At 38.4% G+C, this 18854-nt stretch overlaps 1 protein-coding gene across 1 annotated transcript in view; it reads right to left on the bottom strand.

Annotated features, from left to right (window-relative positions):
* htr2cl1 (5-hydroxytryptamine (serotonin) receptor 2C, G protein-coupled-like 1) overlaps positions 1-18854 on the bottom strand; it is a 198616-nt gene that overhangs the window by 160711 nt on the left and 19051 nt on the right. The window contains exon 2 of the mRNA XM_031726936.2: positions 5051-5091. The gene's annotated coding sequence lies outside the window, so the exon portion shown is untranslated. The remainder of the gene's footprint in view (positions 1-5050; positions 5092-18854) is intronic.

Genomic DNA, 18854 nt, shown 5'->3' on the forward strand with positions numbered 1-18854 from the left:
CTACAAATCACCGTCATCCATCTCTCTACCTCTCATGTCTTCCATCATTTTAATCCTTCATTGTTATTCCCTGTTTGTTTCATTCATTTATTTGTATTACCTTTTGTTTTTCTCCAAAGAGTATCGCTCACTTTTTTTGGCATTTCCCATTCAGGTTTTCCATGTTTTTAAAACCACAATTCCATATTTGCTCAGCCACATTTCCACATATTTTAAAGTTAGGAAAATTCCTAATTTGGAACATAAAATATAAATATATTTTAAGAATGAAGTTTGCTGTTAAGCTAGTACAGACTTTGATTGCATGCACATCACTGTCATGCAACATAAAAAGCAAATCTAAGCAGGTGAAGTTGAAGAGCAGGTGGGTGAAAACTAACAAAACTCCCCTGACATTTCAGAGAAACATCAAGTGCAGCCACCTGACAGAGCGATAACTGAAGGAAGCGTGTGTTAATTAAAATGCTTTGCCTTTTGTGTCTCAAATGTCAGCGGTGTTTGTGATCCAACCTGCAAACACAGGCTGACTTTAAGCTGACATATCTTGATATGGATCTGTTCTCTTATCAAGGTCGCGATCTGTGGGTTTCTGCTTGTTTTTGAGAATTTTTAGTTTTTCTTTTTCTTCATTGTTACTTTAGAGCTTTAGTTTTCATTATTGTAGTAGAAACAGTCTCATTCTCATTTGTTTCTGTGGTTATTATTCTGAGTTCAGTTTTAGTGACTATTTTGTTTTATGTTCATTTTTGTGTTTATTAGAGTAGCCTCAGTGTTTCTTGTATCTTGTTATGTAGTCTTAAACTTTGTTTAATTCTTTCGACTTCCTCCTTTGTCATTACCTTAATTGCTTTCAGCTTTCTTCATTCCCCAGCTGTTTCCTCTGGCCTTGATTACCCTCAGTGGGTCTCTGTGTGTATAGCCTCTCTTTCCTTTTGTCCGTTGTCAGAACATCTGTTTGTCATCTCTGTTTTTGGTGTGTGCTACATGTTTCTGTCCCAGAGTTTGGATTTAGAAGTTAAGTGCCACTTTCGATTTTGCCACTTTTGTTCGTAGACTTTCAATGTAATTAAAAGTTACTTTAAATTTAGAGTTAGCAGTGCTTCCCCAACTTACAATGTCCACCATTTCAGCTAAATAAGGCACACACCAATATTTCTTCTGGGGGAAACAAACTACTATTCATTTTCTATTGAACATATAGAATTACCCTTGCGCTCCACACCTGGTAGAAGACAAAACAAAGTAGAAGTACTCTAGTGAACCAAGTCAAAGACTTAAACGTCTGTTTAGCATGTTAGCGCTTACGGGGTTTTTCACTTCCAGCTAATGCTAGCAACCTTATTTAGACAAACATATAGGTCCATGTACACATTACACCTACAGTCATTTTGATCACATCCTATTTTAAATTGTAGCTTAGATTCTTCTGGGCAGGTTTTCTAACAGGTTTTCGAGTCTGTGGGAATATCTGCACATTATTCCAGAAGAACATTTTAGAGATCGGACCCTGATGTTTGTTGAGAGAACATGGCTCACAATCTAAGTCCTGGTTAATCCCAAAGGTATTTAATGGTGGTCTGGTCAGGTATCTGTGCAGGCCAGCAAAGTTCTTCCAGATCAAACCCATCCAACCATGTCGTTATGATCACTGCATTTTGCTTGTTATGCCAGAAAAGGAAAGGAATATCACAAACTGGTGGAAACTAAAATGAACTAAACTGTCTGAAGCAGTCAAATTTTCTTTCACTGGAACCCCAGGCCAAAGTCTAGGAAAAATAACCCCATAGCATTGTCCATCTTAGTGATTAAAAGGTGTGGACCAATACTTTTAGTGTATCTCTTAATTACATAATATAAAAATAAAATACATTTCACTTATCAAAACTAGATCAGAGATTTCTTAGACGCCTATTTACTACATTAGTCACAAAGCAAGTCAAACTGTTTGCCACATATTGAGTTAAAAATAGTACAAAATAAAAGCATGGACCCAAGGTGACTGTTGCTGCTACTTGTCTGCCATCAACTGGATAAGCGGTTAAGAACATGGATGGATGGATGGATCCAACGTGCACCCAAACATATCCAGGTCATATCCACTTTTACAGATCACAAGTCCAGCTGATAAATGGTGCTATGTGACACGTAGCCTGACCAACCTGTTCGCCATGGTGATTTGATTGCTTCAGATGAAAAAGTTTCCTTTTAAATGAACTTCCATTTTGTCCTCTGCAATGTCACTGAAGTGCCCTTCAACAAAACATGGACCTCTTCATTATGTATTCTGGTGCTGCCCTGAAGCTCACACTGACTCATCCACCAAAAGAGATTTGTTTGCATTGAAGGCAAATCTAAAAACCCAGGATCCAATTACCTTGTAAAAAATTGCTAATGAAGTTATCTGTCTGTACAGTGTAAAGGTGGGTGGTGACACAACAGATAACACTAATCCCCCCAAACAATCCAGAGAGCAGCAAAAGTGAAGGAAATGTGGATAGGAGGATTCACTTGTCCAGATAAGAGAATGGAAATTACACACATTGTTGAAATGATGTATGTGCTGCTCATCATGCATCAATACATGCCCGTTTTCAATTTTGTTTGACACTGGAAACGCAGATATAAACAACCCAGGAGGAACACGATCAAAGGTGTCCTTGTTCCAAATAAGATTTTGTGTGTGTGTGTGTGTGAGAGAGAGAGTATTAGTGTGTAGGACAGCACATCCTGTCCTGGGGTGTATTAAAGGCATCCTTGTACCAAAATTAAAGTTAGAGACAAACACCAAGGCTGACGAGTGATGCACGGTGCAGGTGTCGGTGAAACAGGCCAGCCACCTGCAGTGAGACAGCATCCACTATGACTCTTTGATGAAAGGATTGTGGGGAAAAAATCGAAATTAAACAAAGAGGGTGACTTTGAAGTAAGCAGGACCTGTCAGAAGCTTTTACGCAAAGTAATTTATTATCACGACGTTTACTTTTATCATAATTTTATGCCATAATTTCTGACAGTATCAAAGCATATTCCTGCTGCAGCAAATATTTGAACCCAAGCAAGATCAAAGGAGAACAGGTGAAAGAGGATAGGGGATTAAGTCATTACCAGAAATTATCCTCTGTCTTTGCATCTCAGGCTACAAGCACCGTATCACTTTTAAGGACAAGGCAGGCAATATTTTTTGCCAGAAAATCCCTTGAAAACACTAAAAAAAAATGAAGTTAGTCTCTTTTTTGTTATTGCTGCCGTGACTCTCACCATCAAGCTTATTTGTTCTTTTTTCTCCTAAAAGGAAGACGTAAATCTACCAGCTTATTAAGTGTTGGCTTATCAACCTTTTTGCTAATGTCGTTTCTGAATCCAAACCTCTGTGTGACAAAATCCCAAATAATTTAAACCAAGCATCAACAAACAAGGGTCAAGGTCATTCCTGATTCTCTGACTATTTTTAGTGTCTTCTTCCAGCCGAGGGAAGACACAAACAGACACACTTGACACACTCAAGTGTAGTACCCATGTGACAGCCTCCAGGGCTGAAAAATGATGTGCAATTTAAGCTGGTTGCAAAAGCAAGTCAATTCATTTATAGTGTTTAAAGCATGCTGTCAGCCTGGCTGTTGTGGGGGTTGAATGTTAGGGTTGTGGCCACTTTGGCAGGTGTCCTATATCCCAACATCCCTTTATTAGCAACTGCTAGAGCTTATTTCCAGTAAGCAGATTCAGCAACCTGGATCTTTAAACTGTGTTTGTGCTGTTGGTGCCTTTTAAAATCATTTTTAATGAAGACTTGCTGTGTGGTAGAAACCATCCAAGAAGTTTGTGCTGTAGTTTTGATGAACGACATTATAGGAATTTATTAGGCTTTTTTATTAGCAGGTATCTATGGAAGCTTTTTTCTGCCACCGCAAAACTAATTTTTGCCAAACAGACGTAAGTTGAATTTTTAACTTATCTCATATTTATGTTCTTTCAAAATTTCATACTTCTTTGAAAAAACAATTCTTTAAATGAGGTATCTCACTAGGTAGACTTGCTGATTCAAACTTCTCAGAAAGTCAACATTTTAAGTTAATAACCTGAAATTTCCAGATATTAACCTTCAGGAAATTTTGAAAAAATAACCAGAAATTTTGATTTATGGATGGATTTTTCTCTCCCCCCACCCCACCCCACTGGCAAACACAAGTTTTCATAGGTCTCATAGTTTATGAATGCAGCATGCTAACAAAGTTAGCTAGTTGTAGTTTTTGAAATAGCACTCATGTCATTCAGCTATAGTAACTTTTTGGCTTTAAAAACCAACATGGTGTTGCTAAAACACTAATGATGAGACTTCAAAATTCTAATAAAAAAAACATTAAAAAACATCTAAAACATAGATGGTGCCATAGTGGCAACATCCTTCTATCCCAATTTAACCCAATCAATCAAACTTCTGCATGTGATGCTGAGTTTATATTAACCTACTGACAGATTAGTTTTGTGTCAAACTATTTGTGTCAGCTTAGCGTTTGAAACCTCACAAGTATTTAATTTATCATCTCTGTTTACATCCAAAGTTATCATGGCAGCATGGCACTTACTTCAACAAGCTAGCAAGCACCCTACAACCTGCTTAGCTTTGTAAATCGTATTCTTCATGGATGTCTGAGTCTATGCTTGATTATAGCCCATAGGAAAACAAAATTTAGTGTTTGTTTGCAACTGAATAACCATTTGACTACTATGTTAGATTTAATCCACATGAAGTCTTACAGGTGGATAATATTTAATACTATCTCCAGTTGCAGATTTGCTCGCCTAATAATATTTGCACACCAGGATAGCATTACATCACAAAAAACTATGTTGTAATGAACAAACATGCTAGCCAGTATCACAGTGTGGCTCATTGCCATGTTTTTTATAGTCATCAGAAAACAATGCTGCTCAGTCACACAGAAGAATTAATTATTTGAGGCTTTGAACAGACTAATATTTGCTAGTCGGATCATTGTCTCTTCATGGAATTTGCTGACAATAAGAAGAAAATTTAAAAAAATATTCCTACCTTTAGTAGATACTGACCATGACAGACTCTATGCTGTGCGACTGTTGATGAGAGAGAAAGAAAGAAAGACTGTGTTGGCCACAAACCAAGACAGAGGTCACTTGGCACACTGATGACTCAATTCTTCCATATCCAACAATACACCAACATATTGTGTGTGTTTGGGTTAGTTTCATTGGCTCCAGTGAGAGAGCGGAGCAAACACATTCCTAAATCTCTCAGATTAGAGCGACAGAGTGGATTTGTCTGAGCTTATCAACAACAAAGCAGAGCAAATGGGAGTAAGTGTCTCCCACCTACAATGACGGACACACAACACACAAAAATCCACACGCCGAATATGGGAAACCTACGTTTTCCTGTTCCGTTACAACTTCATCTCAAACTCCAGCTAGATACAGATAAACACAGACTTGTAGCTCCTTCCACAAAATCCACAGCAGGAAACCAGTGTGTTGTTTATTTGCGGTTTATGCATCAGAAATTGATAAACTACATTTTTCAGTGATCATGTTAAGGATATTTGCAGATGGTGAAGTTAACACCGGAGATATTGGAAATGGTTGCTGTTGATTGCTTGGTAGTAATTTTTGCTTTTTAATACTTTTCTGTACAGAAGAGACTTCCCAAGTTTATACACATTTGATACCTGATTTGAAACTAGAGTAAATAAAATTCTGTAAAAAACTGTATGCTGAAGCTAAAGGCCCTGTAGCTTCATGCATACAGTCTTTGGTGTATTGTAGGACCTATTGCTAAAAGATGCCCAGCTATATGTCACCGTGCGAAGCATAGATTGGGTTTTGAACTCTGATAAATGAGTAGTTGCGTAGCATGTTTCCTCAGGTTTGATACAAAGCATTGCGATGCTGACAGCACTTTCACTGCCGATCAGCAAGATACAACAGAACAATTCAGTTCTATTATTTTATTTCCTGGTTTCAGAAGGAAAATATAGCAGAATCTTCAGCAATTAAAACCTTCTCATTTGACAGTAATGTCCCACCACATTGGTGTGGTCAGCTGAGCCTGCAGGCAGGAGGCTCAGGTTGCTTAAAGTAACACAATTGATTTGATGGTCAGTCAGAAATGGTGCAAATTCAGTGCAGCCAAATGAATGCCAGACATGCTAGAATCCAGACATAGAAACAGCTCCTTGTACAGCCTCAAACTTATCCTGGCGGCTTTGCAGACCTGCAAAAATGCCCCCCAAAACATTCCTACACACAGAAAAGATGCAAACATTACAATTGTAATAAAAGGCATTTAAATTATTAGTATTTTTTTTTTTTGCACATAACTCTCAGTAATTGTAATGGATTACATTACATTCAGTTGTTCAGGCCTACTGTTACTTAGCTTTGTCACATGTATCGAATGTTTTCTCAGCTGCCTGGCAACCAGTCTTGTGAAAAACATTTAAACTCCACCAGAAGAAGAAAATACATAAAAGTGAATTGTGGCCTAATAAGCTAAGGTGGCTTCTGCCATTGTGGACGATCTATTCCCTCAGTGGTGTGAGATTAAAGAAATTATTTTACTGCTACTATTCATAACTATCATCATTACCATTGCATTAATAACATAATCTACAGCATTGATATTGCATTCAGATGTTTAAACATATTGGCACCCAATTAGCCTTTATTACAGGTGCAGTTATAACCACTTTAAACTGTTGAGTTTAAATTTATAATCTTAAATGCTTATATGCTGATATATATATTATATACAGCACTCAACATTAAAAATTAAGGCGGATTCATTTCCCTTTCTGTGAGTGAATCTACTAAAATGAACAGTGAAAATTTAATGTTTTAGGCATGTAGACGTGACCAGGTGTTTAAGTTGAACTGTAGTTCAAACTGAATATTATCAGCAGATTACCAATGCTGGGGGGAAAAAACCCAAAACAGACCACCCAGGATGTTTGTAATGATGGAAAATGTCTGCACCTCAACCAGAGGTCTGTCCAGATATTGGGCTTCTTGGTGTTTAAATGTTAAAACATCTTATTTATTTTTGTGTATCTGCTCTTTCTTTTGGTACATGTGTGCACCAATGGCACCTTCAAAGTGGCAGTGGGGGGCTGGCATCTGCTCACACAGCCAGCCTGCTGAGATACCCACATGAACTGTACAGATACAACCCGCAGCTGAACCACATGGTCGTGTTTGGAAGGTGAATATAACGGACTAAGACATCACCTGCGTGTGTTGACATTGTTGGGTCTGCCTTGTGTGCGAGCTGACAGTAAGAAGAATTACACCAAAAAAGTCATGTGGTCATATTCACCTGTCTTCTGCCATTAGCTACACTGTTTGAGCCTCTGTGTGTGTGTGTGTGTGTGTGTGTGTGTGTGTGTGGTGAGGCGAAAGGAGAACCACGACTTTGAAAGCGGTGATCTCTCAAAGCTTCTTTTTTTTTTAAACTAATGTCCACAGACAGGAAGACAGATGCATCACTGTCACAAACACCCATGCACAAAATTCTCTGTGAACACCACCCAAGGGCATTGTGGGAACTTGGCACTGTGGACAGGGATTCAGAAAGAGGAAGGAGACTGCTGAGGATGTGACTTTAACTCCCATTTAAACTCGCTGATCGACTCAGACAGCATTACTTAGTAAAGCAACGTTCTGTCCCCACCGGGTCTGTCAATTCCTGGAATATTGTGGGAAGTTATTGAATTAACATTGACTGTGCCAAACACGATACCGTTCTACTTTTAAAGGTGAATAATTTCTGAGATATAAAAAAAGGACGGTTTGTTGCTCAGGTCTGCTTCAAATTATAATTCAGTTAGCTAAAATCTTTGAATTTATGCTGCTATCAACATCATGTAATTAATATAATAAAATAAGTAAGAGCAGATGTTTTCTTTTAATTAGCTGTAAAACAATTTCTTCCTTGCTACTGTTTTCTGGACATTTCCACAAATTCACATTTAGTCACTTCTCAATATGCAATTATTTACTGGGGAGCAGATATTTATAGTTTTGTTTTTTTTTACAGATATTTTAGACATTTTTTTTTTATATATTTGTAGTTATTTAGTTTACATAGTGATACTGATGTGCTTTACATAGAGTTTGTAGCTATTGCAAATTTCCCTTGATGGGCTCTTACATTCCCGTACACAAACAAGATTTACTGTACAGCAAGATTTACATAAAATCACAATACACTATAAATAGAAAACTACAGGGATTACACATATAAGAATAACGTTTCTCTCCAGAAAGAAATGCTGGAAATGTTACAGATGGTGATTCGGAAGTCTGGCTGTATGAATACGCTGACTTATTTTGGGTAATGGTCAAATTATTGATTATTTATTAGAATAGTTTAACATTGGTTCTGTACATTCAGCTACTCCTTTTGTGTAGCGGTATGTCAAAACCTGAAGAGAAAGCATCTGAAACTGATATTTTGGAAAAAATGACATAGAGTCTTAGACAGAATCAAAATTTACTGTGAAATTAAACCAGGTGTTTTCAGTCCAGCTGAGTAATTTGTAAATGTATTCTTTGCACTACATGTGGTAATGCCTTGGCATTATTCAGTTTCAGCAGCAGTGTAAGTACAAGTTTTATTAAAAACACTCTGAAATTCATTTGTTAATCATTGGCCATAAAGCATGAACCTAGTGTTGGCTCTGGCCTCTCTGAGATAAATTTATCCTTGTGATTAAATTTTGCACTCCACCAACAAAATGAAATCTATGCAATCACATGGAAAACAGTTCTTGAACAAATAACCTCAGCCTTTTATGCAGCTTTTTATGTCTTGAAACCTGTTTTGGGGCAAAGGGAACTGTGCAAAAGCCTGACAAATCAATACCAATGTTATCTAAGTTCGTTTCTAATTCTGTATTTATTTCTGATACAGTAAATCTGGATTGAATGCACTAATATTTTTATTTAAAAAGAAAAAAAGTATAAGATTGAAAAGCAATTTGGGATAAAATGACTCAATGTCTAAGCAGATTGCACTGTAGTTTTAATTACTGAGTCTTTCAGCTGTATTTGTGCGCATAAATATATATATTTTTGTAGCACTTAATTGTGCAATATGATTGAGATTTGTTGTGACATGTACAAAGTAATGACAGAGTATAAGCAATAGAGCGGAGCATTAAAGAAGCATTCTAAGCTGGTAGCATTAAACTGCTGGTGACTGGGTTGATTTGGACAAGTTAGATAGCTCAAAATATCAAGTATTTTTGTAAGAATGGCAAACAATAAATCAATCCAATTCTAAAGGCAGGAGGGATCTACTTTTTTTATAGGTATACATCTGTAGGTGTTATAAGGAAGCCATTCTATCCACTGTGCATCAGTGGGGTTTGTTGTTGATCTGTCAATTCCAAATGAATTCATCCTGCTGCAGTTTAACAGTGTCTTACACTCCTCTGCAAATCCTATTGGCATTACAATGGCAATGCAAGAGTCTCTGAGTGTTACGTGAGCTTAACTGCTAATGGTATCCCGGATAAGCCCCCATTTATGGTCTGATTCTGGTTCATAAGCTGCAAAAGAAAATAACTGCAGCATGTAGAGCATAAAAAGTACATCTTACATTTAGTAAGATGTGGTTGCCCTTCCAAGCCAAACCTTTAAATCCTCTGGCTGCTTACAGCCTTCTTTTCAGGTGTAAATAATTAACCATTACAGTCATGTAATACCCAAAGACTTGGACTGCCACTGCAAGGTGTAGGAGGAGGAGGAGGAGGAGTTGCAAAAAAGCATAGCAACTGATACACATACTTGAGCCATCCAATTCTAAGAGCAATTAGCTGCCTTTGATGACAATGCTAAAACTTTACTTTTTATGCTTACGTTTATTCACTACAAAGTGTCACCGAAGGATCCTCATATGTTTAAATTAAGCTGGTATTTGTGTAGCTCCTTTAAATCCACATGTAACTGGCATAATGTAGCAACGCATAAGCAGAAGTAGGATAAAAAGATTGAACCTGGCAGGACCAGAACGAAAGTTTCTGGGAAAAGACACACAAGTGTAAACAAGAAACTGACAAAGAGTAGATCAATTTCTTATCTCCTCCCCTTCGCCTCCTCATTCTCTTCCTCCTGAGCTGTCTGTGCCTGTGGGTGAGCTAAAGCACACAATCCCAGAGTGACAGCAATGAAAAGAGTGATTCAGCCTGCCGGCTTTCGACACCTGGTCTCTTATTCCTTTGCAGGCACTAGGTTAGGATTTAGAGACAAGAAGAGGGCAGAGGAAAGGCGAGAGAAGACCACTAAGGGCTCTATAGTGGGGGGGAAAAGGTACAGATAATAAGTGTAGAGAGAAAGGAAAGAACCTGGTTAGAAAGAGAAATGGAAAGCAACCGATGAGAGGTGCTAAAAAGAAAAGAGTCTGTGACAGAGAAAGAGAAAAAACAGGATGAGTAAAGACAATGTGAGATTTTTAAATTGCTGCTGCTGCTGAATCAGCAACAGAGGGACTGTCAGTGGAGTTATGATGAGTTGATGCCACCGCCTACAGAAATTCAAGCTGCGCTCTCAGACCGAGACACAATGCCTCTGCTTTTCAACTGATAGTTAATGTGAAGATGCAGAGTCTAAAAACCACTTCATTACTGAACCCCAAGCTTTGCAAGTGGCTCCAACATAAGCTGCATACGTTTCTTAAACGCGTCGCCTGCATGTTCATTTATTTAACCTCAAAAATACCCAGTCCTCCATTAAATCAAGTTTATGAGAAGAGCGGTGAATGGTAGCCAAACAGTCATACTAATGCACTTTATTAGATGTATGCAATTAAATAAAAAGTCTCTGTTTACATGGGTAAATGGTTCCTAAAATCTTTATACATCCACTCTTTGGCCCATAATTCAGTGTAATGCATCATAATAGTCTTACTACACTCATGAACTCACCTGAGATTGCCAAGTTCAAACTAGTTATAGCCCTCAGCAACCAACTGGCAAATGTTCACTGAGTCACTGTTTTTTGTTTTGTTTTTTCAATAAGAAAACTAGTGGGGGAAAAAATAAAAAAATATGAATGTTTTCTAACAGAGTAGCTCACAGGGCACACTACTTCAAACTGCAACGGTGAAATCAATTTTTTCAATAGACCTCTTCTTTAAAGAGTACATGTTTCTAATAGGAATGGTTACCTAACTTCAGTGTGACAGGTGGGCATATGTGCTTTTAATGCAGTATCTGTATCCGTTTGCTGTGTAAACAGATTACGGTTTTTAACAGGTTTGCCATATCAACAATATGCAATGCACCATTAGATCCACACATTTTTGAACAATGACCTTTGATTTAAATCCACTGTGGCGATGTACAGGGACAAACTATTTAAGAACAAACAATCAAAATGTGACTTTCAGCGTTAATTCAAGGTTTTTAATAAAATCACTACATTAACTGTTCAGACATTTCAGCCACTTTATAGTTCCCCATTTTAAGAGCTTTAAAAATAATTGGACATGTTTAATGTAAGGATTATGAGGATTTGAATGGTTTGTTAAAAATCCTTTGCAGAAAATGACTCCCTTTAGACTATAAACCATGGACATCACTAAATTCTGTCTTTCCTCCCTTGGGATGCTCTGCCAGGGCTTTATTGCAGCCACCTTCATGTGCTGCTTGTTTGTGGTTCTCTGTGCCTTCAGTGAACAGTATGCTCTGTCAGTTTGAGGTCAGTTGTCTGACTTGGCCACTGAAGAATATCCCATTTCTTTGCCTTGAGAAACTCTAGGGTTAGATTTTCAATGTGTTTTGCATTGTTATCCATTTACACCCAGTTTTGTAACACTGGCTGAAGCTGAGAAGAGACTGTAGCCCTGTACATCACCCCGCTGTTTCTGTCATCATGTTCCCATCATTCTGATACAAGTTAGTCTTGGTTTTATTCATCTTGGTTTTTTTTTTAAGGTTCAGGTTCGTTTTGGCGTAGTCTAATATGGACTTCCTGTTCTTGACTGTAGCCATGGTGTGCATGTTGTAAACTCTTTGTACTTATGTCCATGAAGGCATTTCTATATTTTAGATTTGGACAATGAGATACCCACTGAGAGTGTTCTCAACTTGGTTCTGTCACCATCCATTTTAGTTGCCTCCTGCAGTCTTTCAGCCCTTTTCATTACTTTAAAGAATGAACCAGATTACGGATTATTGATAAAGTTTTTACTTTCTCTGATTATTCATTCATTTATTTATTTATTTCTAGAGCGTGCATCCTCGTTGGACCTGGTGCTACAAGTACATAAAAAAGATACCATATGTACGTTCAGTCCTTGGAATCAATTCCAGATCTTTTATCTGCTTAATTTGTCATTGAATAACCCGGGAACTCGTGCTGATCTTGGCCACTGTACATAGATCATGTCATGGAAATATTTAATCTGCAAAGTTATCAGCTGCCACAGCATTTGAAGAATGTTTCAATCAAGTATTTCGGATGAACTGCTGGGTCTCAGGAGGGTATACACAGCACATCTTAAGTATTACTGTATATAATGCATACAGAGGTATGAAGTTAAGTACAGGACACAACCTGAAGCTTACAATCTGAGCTACATATTTATTTACTGTTTACATTTATCAACAACTGATTTTTTTTCTTATTTATTGCTTTGATGAAATTCATGTGCTCCAGCAAGCTGGTATTGAGGTCTCAGTTTGCTGTGGCAGATTCACTTGCTGTTAAGAGATGTTACTTTGAGAAGACCTTGAGTGATGTTTAGTTTCATCTGTCCTAATTCCCTCCTCATTTTCTGCTATTTATTTTCGATTTCTTTGATTTATTGCCCTTGGCAGTCTCTCACAAGCATTCCCCTTTCTCTCACCATCTGTTGTTTTCTTTCTCTTTCTGTGATTGTCCTTGTGTATTTGCAATTCCAAAAGATCGTATTTCACAACACTTTGATTCGCAATCGATTGCATTTACTTTGTCTTTGTGTTCTGGTATTTATATTGCTACCGTTCTTTCCACTTAATACACCAATAACATCCATAAGACAGAAATGGTACACAAGAAAAGACAATGTTAAATATTTGATTTTACATTGCACAACTTTGTGCACAACTTTGTGCATAATTCATTTTAATCCAGCATGATTTGAAATTTTTCTAAACAGTAGCAGGCCACTTTACTGTGGTGTAGCATGTATGTCTCTACTGTTTGGTGTTCGAGGAGTTCTGCAAAGCTTTGAAATTTGCAATGATTTTTCTTCCTTAGATACACAAATCAGAGGGTGGAGGAATCTCTGAGGAATCCAGTGCTGTTTTTTCTTGGTTGGATTTTAGTAGATTTTACTTGGTGCATCCTTCAGACTTGAAAATCCCCACAGTTTGCTTCTCTTCAGCATTATTCTGGTATTCATGTGCTTTGGTTTCTCCAACGGATTTTTAAGTGCCATTCACTGCAAACTTAAAAACCTTCAGTTTCACTAGAATTTGATGCAGGGAAAACTTGCACAGAACAACACTTACCGCTGATATTGCCTTCTCACTTTCACATTGCTACTTAGTTAGAAGTGGTTTGCTGGAGCCTTAAAGGGCATCAATATTCAGTATCTGAATATTCAGAGGGTTTTAAGTGTGACACACTGGGTTTATTGCAGGAGCGAGAAGGACTCCTCACTCCCATCTTGTCACATATGAACACTTGTAAAGGACACTTTGGGGTCACATTTTAATTCGACAAATTTATTATTTACCGTCCCACAACTCCTCCAACCTTCAAAAGCTGACCTTGTTATCTGCTGCCATCCAAAAATGGCCACTACCAGTGTGTCAAGACACCACTGGCAATGTTTCTCTGTGATAAGAACACCCTAATGCAAATAGGGATAAGAATTGAGAACCGGTTCCCAGTAGTTCAGTTTACTGGATTTGTTAGGCTGCCTGCCTCGATCATGCCTATCGGTTCCATTTGCACTTTCGCTACAATCAATGATTCCAATAGGAGGAAAATAGGAGGAAAATAATCCATAGCATGCTTTTTAATTGCACAAAAGGATGAGAGCCCTGCATCCAGGACAGAAACAGCTGTGTTATGCTGCTAACACAACTTCGGGTCTTTGCAAATACCTGCACAGCCAGCAAGCTAATGCTAAGCTAACCAAGAACCAAGGGTGATGTTAACTGAGTGAGTGCTGACCCCATCCCAGCAGCCAGACCCTGAACTTGTAAGCAGTCAGCCTTGAAGCCTCCATTTCTACCTCTTCATATTTCTAAAGTAGAATCACTGTGGCAATCAGTTCATCTCTGCTTTGTGTTCATACTTACTAGGAGAAAGATTGCATATTTGTTTCTTCATTAGAATAGGGCTCGTGTTTGTGTGTGGGGCTGTAGCCATTAGGTTTATATTGTTAACTGGTAATGAGACAGTGCATTTCAGGACATTGTACAAAGAAGTACGAAAGTATTACCTTATGGATTACTTTAACCCTTTCACGCATAGTGGTCACTACAGTGGACAGCTATTCAAAGGCTGTTTTCTTGTATTTGTGTCACTGTTCATGGTATACTTATGGCACATAAACCACTACATTGGACACTGATGTGTCACTCCATGCCCTGCCACTCACTGGTCGTTTAATGTTACCATAGATGTATGACATGTTTCATTGTAATTATTGTTATTTAACCCTGTCATGCATGAATTATGACAACCTCAATCAGAACTTTTTCTTAAGTACTTTTATTCATCTTTTCATGCTTAAAGATGATTAAAAATACTTAAGAAAAAAATCCTGATTGAGGCTGTCAAAAAAAAAGACCTGGTATGACTCTAAGCACACAGCATGCAGTCAATTTGCATGAATGTCATATCTTTGATATGCTGGCTAGTAATGTTGGTGACTGTCAAAGCAGAGCCAATGAGAACCCATTAAAGAATCAATAAGGAATCAAACTGGTAAGTGATATTGATAATCGAATCTGAATCGCTAAATTCCTATCAATTCCCATCCCTAAGTAGTAATCAATTAAATAATGTTTTGTACAATTGTCTAAACATTGCAAAGAATTGCTTAATTTATTTGCAAACCTTGAAATCACACCGAATCAGTAATATTTGACTTGACTTAGACACACACACATACAGACACACAAACAAACACACAAATGAAGAAGGACTCATCAGGATGTAATGGTTAGGAAAAAGCAGCGAGTAATTCAGCACGTTAATAACAATGACACTTATTTAAACAATTTGTTACACAAGATAATTTATTTCACTAACATACTGCATCACAAACAGAACAGGACAAATAACAGGACATTTATTACTACTCTGTTACTACTACTGGTGGTATACTGTATGTATACTGCTCTTTGTGAGAATGTGTGTGTACTGTTTATGTACTTCAGAAGTGCAAAATGTGTGGAAAACTACAAAAGTATCCCTAATGCCTATTAGCGGTTGATTAATATTTGCAGACTGTGGACTTCTATGAATAATTAATGAAGTAAAAGTGTTAAAAGGAAACTGAATTTTGTGTTTTCATTTGAAGCTTGGAATCCTTGCCAGAAGCCTAACTCCGACGGCGGTAAGAGGATGTCCCTTTTGTCTTCACGCTTCACAAACGAAAGGGCATAAACCTGTGTAGCAGATTGCCAAAGATCTAAAGCAAGAGCTGAAATCTTCCTAAGCCTTTCCAGATACTGTCTGAGCATTTGCTTTGGTCTGGTTGGGACCCAGATATAACGGGGATTTGACTTAAGGGAATTTTAGCCATGTCTGCTGTGCAAGAAACACTTCATCAATATTGGGGGGGGGGAGGAAAATTTAGAAATCTAACCCCATAGACAGCAAGTTAAACCCCTTAATCCAGCATTCAAGCTGAACAACATTTTTTTTCATTTTAGCCTTTATGGATATTAAATCATTAACATCACTTAGATCTGCTGTCAGGTAGGCCCACAGGTTGCTGTTGTAGTTGTTTTTTAATCCAGAAAATATTAGTAAAGAAATCTTTGACACAAGAACGAATTAGCTGTCTTTCAATCCTTCATCACCGGAATTAAACCATGAGGAAAATTATAATCTGGCTCTCCCACAATCCAAAGACATACACTTAGTACAGTGTTTCCAACCTTTTGGAGCCACGGCACACCACCCCAAAAAATGTCCCAAAAAGCATTTTGATAATTATAGCGGAATTGGCTTGGTTTGTCCCCAGTATACCTTTTTTGCTTTCTTCTGACCACTACTCATCCTAGGTCCTTCATCTGGGTCGGAATTTTCTCCAGGACCCAGGTCAGAATGACTACTTTTTATTTTCAAATATTTATCTGTATTAGGCAGCGCTGCCTTGTCTCACAGCATGACTATCATATAATTTCTTCTTCGTCTTCTTTTGTTTTACTGGCAGTTGACGGCGGTTTTTCCCGAAGTTGCAAAAGTATGACGTCACAACATTCTGATTGGTCACTTGCAATGTTGATCCTGGAACAACATTTACTATGTTGATCTGGGAACAACACCAACACGACGATATCAGATCGTGCCGGACTCTTAGCCTTTCAGCTGCACATGACTGCCTCCCCAGTGTTTTTATTCTCTCTTTTAACACTGCTGCAAGAAAGAAAAAAAAACACAAACAATGTTTCCTTCATTAGTGCTTTTCTGCTGCGCACATTCAGCTGCGAGAAGAAAATTAATGAAAAAGCTAATTACGCTCTACTGTGCAGCGAGGCCATGACCATTAAATCTGTGAGTTTGAGCGTGTGCGTGTCAGTGACATCATCAAAGGTTAAGTATCTGTGATTAATGGACTCACCTAAGCTGGCTTAATGAAGCTTTAATATCACAGTTTAATGTTCCTAGAGACGGTGTTTCAAGCTGTCCGCCCGGTGACTTTGAGTAGCGAATAAAGGCCCTCTGTCCCTCGCAGACTTAGCGGCATCCTTGGCACGCTGAGCTAGACGCACTTTAATGAGTGCGCGGATGAAAGAATGAAAAATAAACAGCAGAGCAGAGGGCTGAAGGAGTTGTGAAGTTGATAAACTGACAAGTGAGAGAGTATTTTAGCAGGTAAACTGCGCTTAGCAGCATGTATGGTAGTTGAAGTGTATATGTGTGTGTGTCAAACTGTCAAACAGCAGTGGAACAAACAAATCCCCAAAGCGCATCACCTTGAAGTGAAGACTAACCAGAGACTCTGTGTGTGTGTGTGTGTGTGTGTGTGTGTGTGTGTGTGTGTGTGTGTGTGTGTAGGAACTGTATCAGACACAGTCACACTGCAGGACTGTTCCTTAAGGTTTCAGAGAGAAAAGAGGTGGGGGGAATACAAAAGAGGTGGAAAAAAATGAAAGGCAGAAGGGGACGAAGGGGGAAGGAAAGAAAAGTGGCACAGGGAGAGGCAGTGAAGGAAGAAAAGTCAGAAGAAGAAATAATAAGAAAGGGAAGATAAGAAGATTAAGTGCGTATGAAAGAAGGACGACACCAGCGATAAAGAGTGGAAAGAAAGGACAGTTTTAAGAGAAGAAACGAGACAGGAGGATGGGTAAAGCAACGGTTTGTATGACAGACAAAGCCAAGGAGTGGAAAACCCAGGGGAGTGTGAGAGGAACAAAGCAGGAACAAAAAGACAGAAGGCGAATGAAGGAGAGGAGCAACAAACAGATTAGAAACACTAGGAAGTGGGGAGAGAGGAAAATGAGGTATGCTTGTAAGTATAGAAGGAGGTAAAATAAGACAAGGAGGCAAACAAGAGACTAGACTGACCATGAAGAAAAAAGATGAAGGGAGTAAAAAGGATCAGAGACAGAAGAAAGGCGGGAGGATAAAGACAGAACGACATGACAGCGGAGGCTAAGAAGCACGCAGCCCAGGGTGCGCGCTGTAGGGAAGGAATTCACTTCGATAAAAGGGAAGGAACGGATGGAGGAGAGTGAGGAGAGATCCAAACAGAATGATGGCTTAAAGCAAAGAAAGCATAATTTAGAGAAAAAACAGCAGGAATAAGAAACATAATATAAGGAGGAAAAGACTAATGGAAGGAACGGAAAGTGGCAGGAAGCAAATAAAATAGAAGAAATGAGGCAGACGTGGAAGTTAAGGTGAGAAGGGAAGTCCAAATATGAGGTAACAAGTAAGGATTGAGAGTGATGTGCTACGATATGATGACAGAATTTAAAAAAAAGAGGAAACTGGTAAAAGAAAAGAATCCAAACAAAGGCGTCTACTCCACGAGAGACAAACTATTCAGACCCCTTCATGCAGATTTCTTTTTAAAACTGAAGAAATCAGCGTTGCATCAATGCATAATCAAAAAATTCACAACAAACTGACAAAATGTGTTCAGATTTTTTTAAACTGCATTTTTAAATTTAGAATAGTCTTTAAACCCTTTACTTTGGGTTTAACTACCCTTGAGATGTGTCTAGAACTCCAGTGGACCACCTGTGATAAACTCAACGTACTGGATGCAGTTTAGAGGGTTTCACTCCTGTGTACATATATATCCACACTACACAGCAGGGAGGAAAAAGCTATGAAATCCAAGCAACTCTCTGTAGACCGCTGTGATTAAATTGTGGAGTGCCATAGATCAGGGCTCAGACCTATGTCTGGAGCTCTGAGCATTTCCAGCAGCACAGCGGTCTCATAGCCATTAAATGGAAAAAGTTTGGAACCACCAGGACTCTTGTGAGATTTGTCTCTCCAGCCAAATTGAGTAACCAGTCCTCCCACCGGGAAGTCTAACAAGGCTACATTGGTTCTCTGCGGCCATCAGCACTCTCAGTCGATCGGTCTTGGGGCTAGACACAAGAGGAAGTTGACTCCTGAGTAAAAGACACATGGATCCT

The sequence above is a fragment of the Oreochromis aureus genome, linkage group 3 (genome assembly GCF_013358895.1).
Source record: "Oreochromis aureus strain Israel breed Guangdong linkage group 3, ZZ_aureus, whole genome shotgun sequence".
Lineage (NCBI taxonomy): Eukaryota > Metazoa > Chordata > Actinopteri > Cichliformes > Cichlidae > Oreochromis > Oreochromis aureus.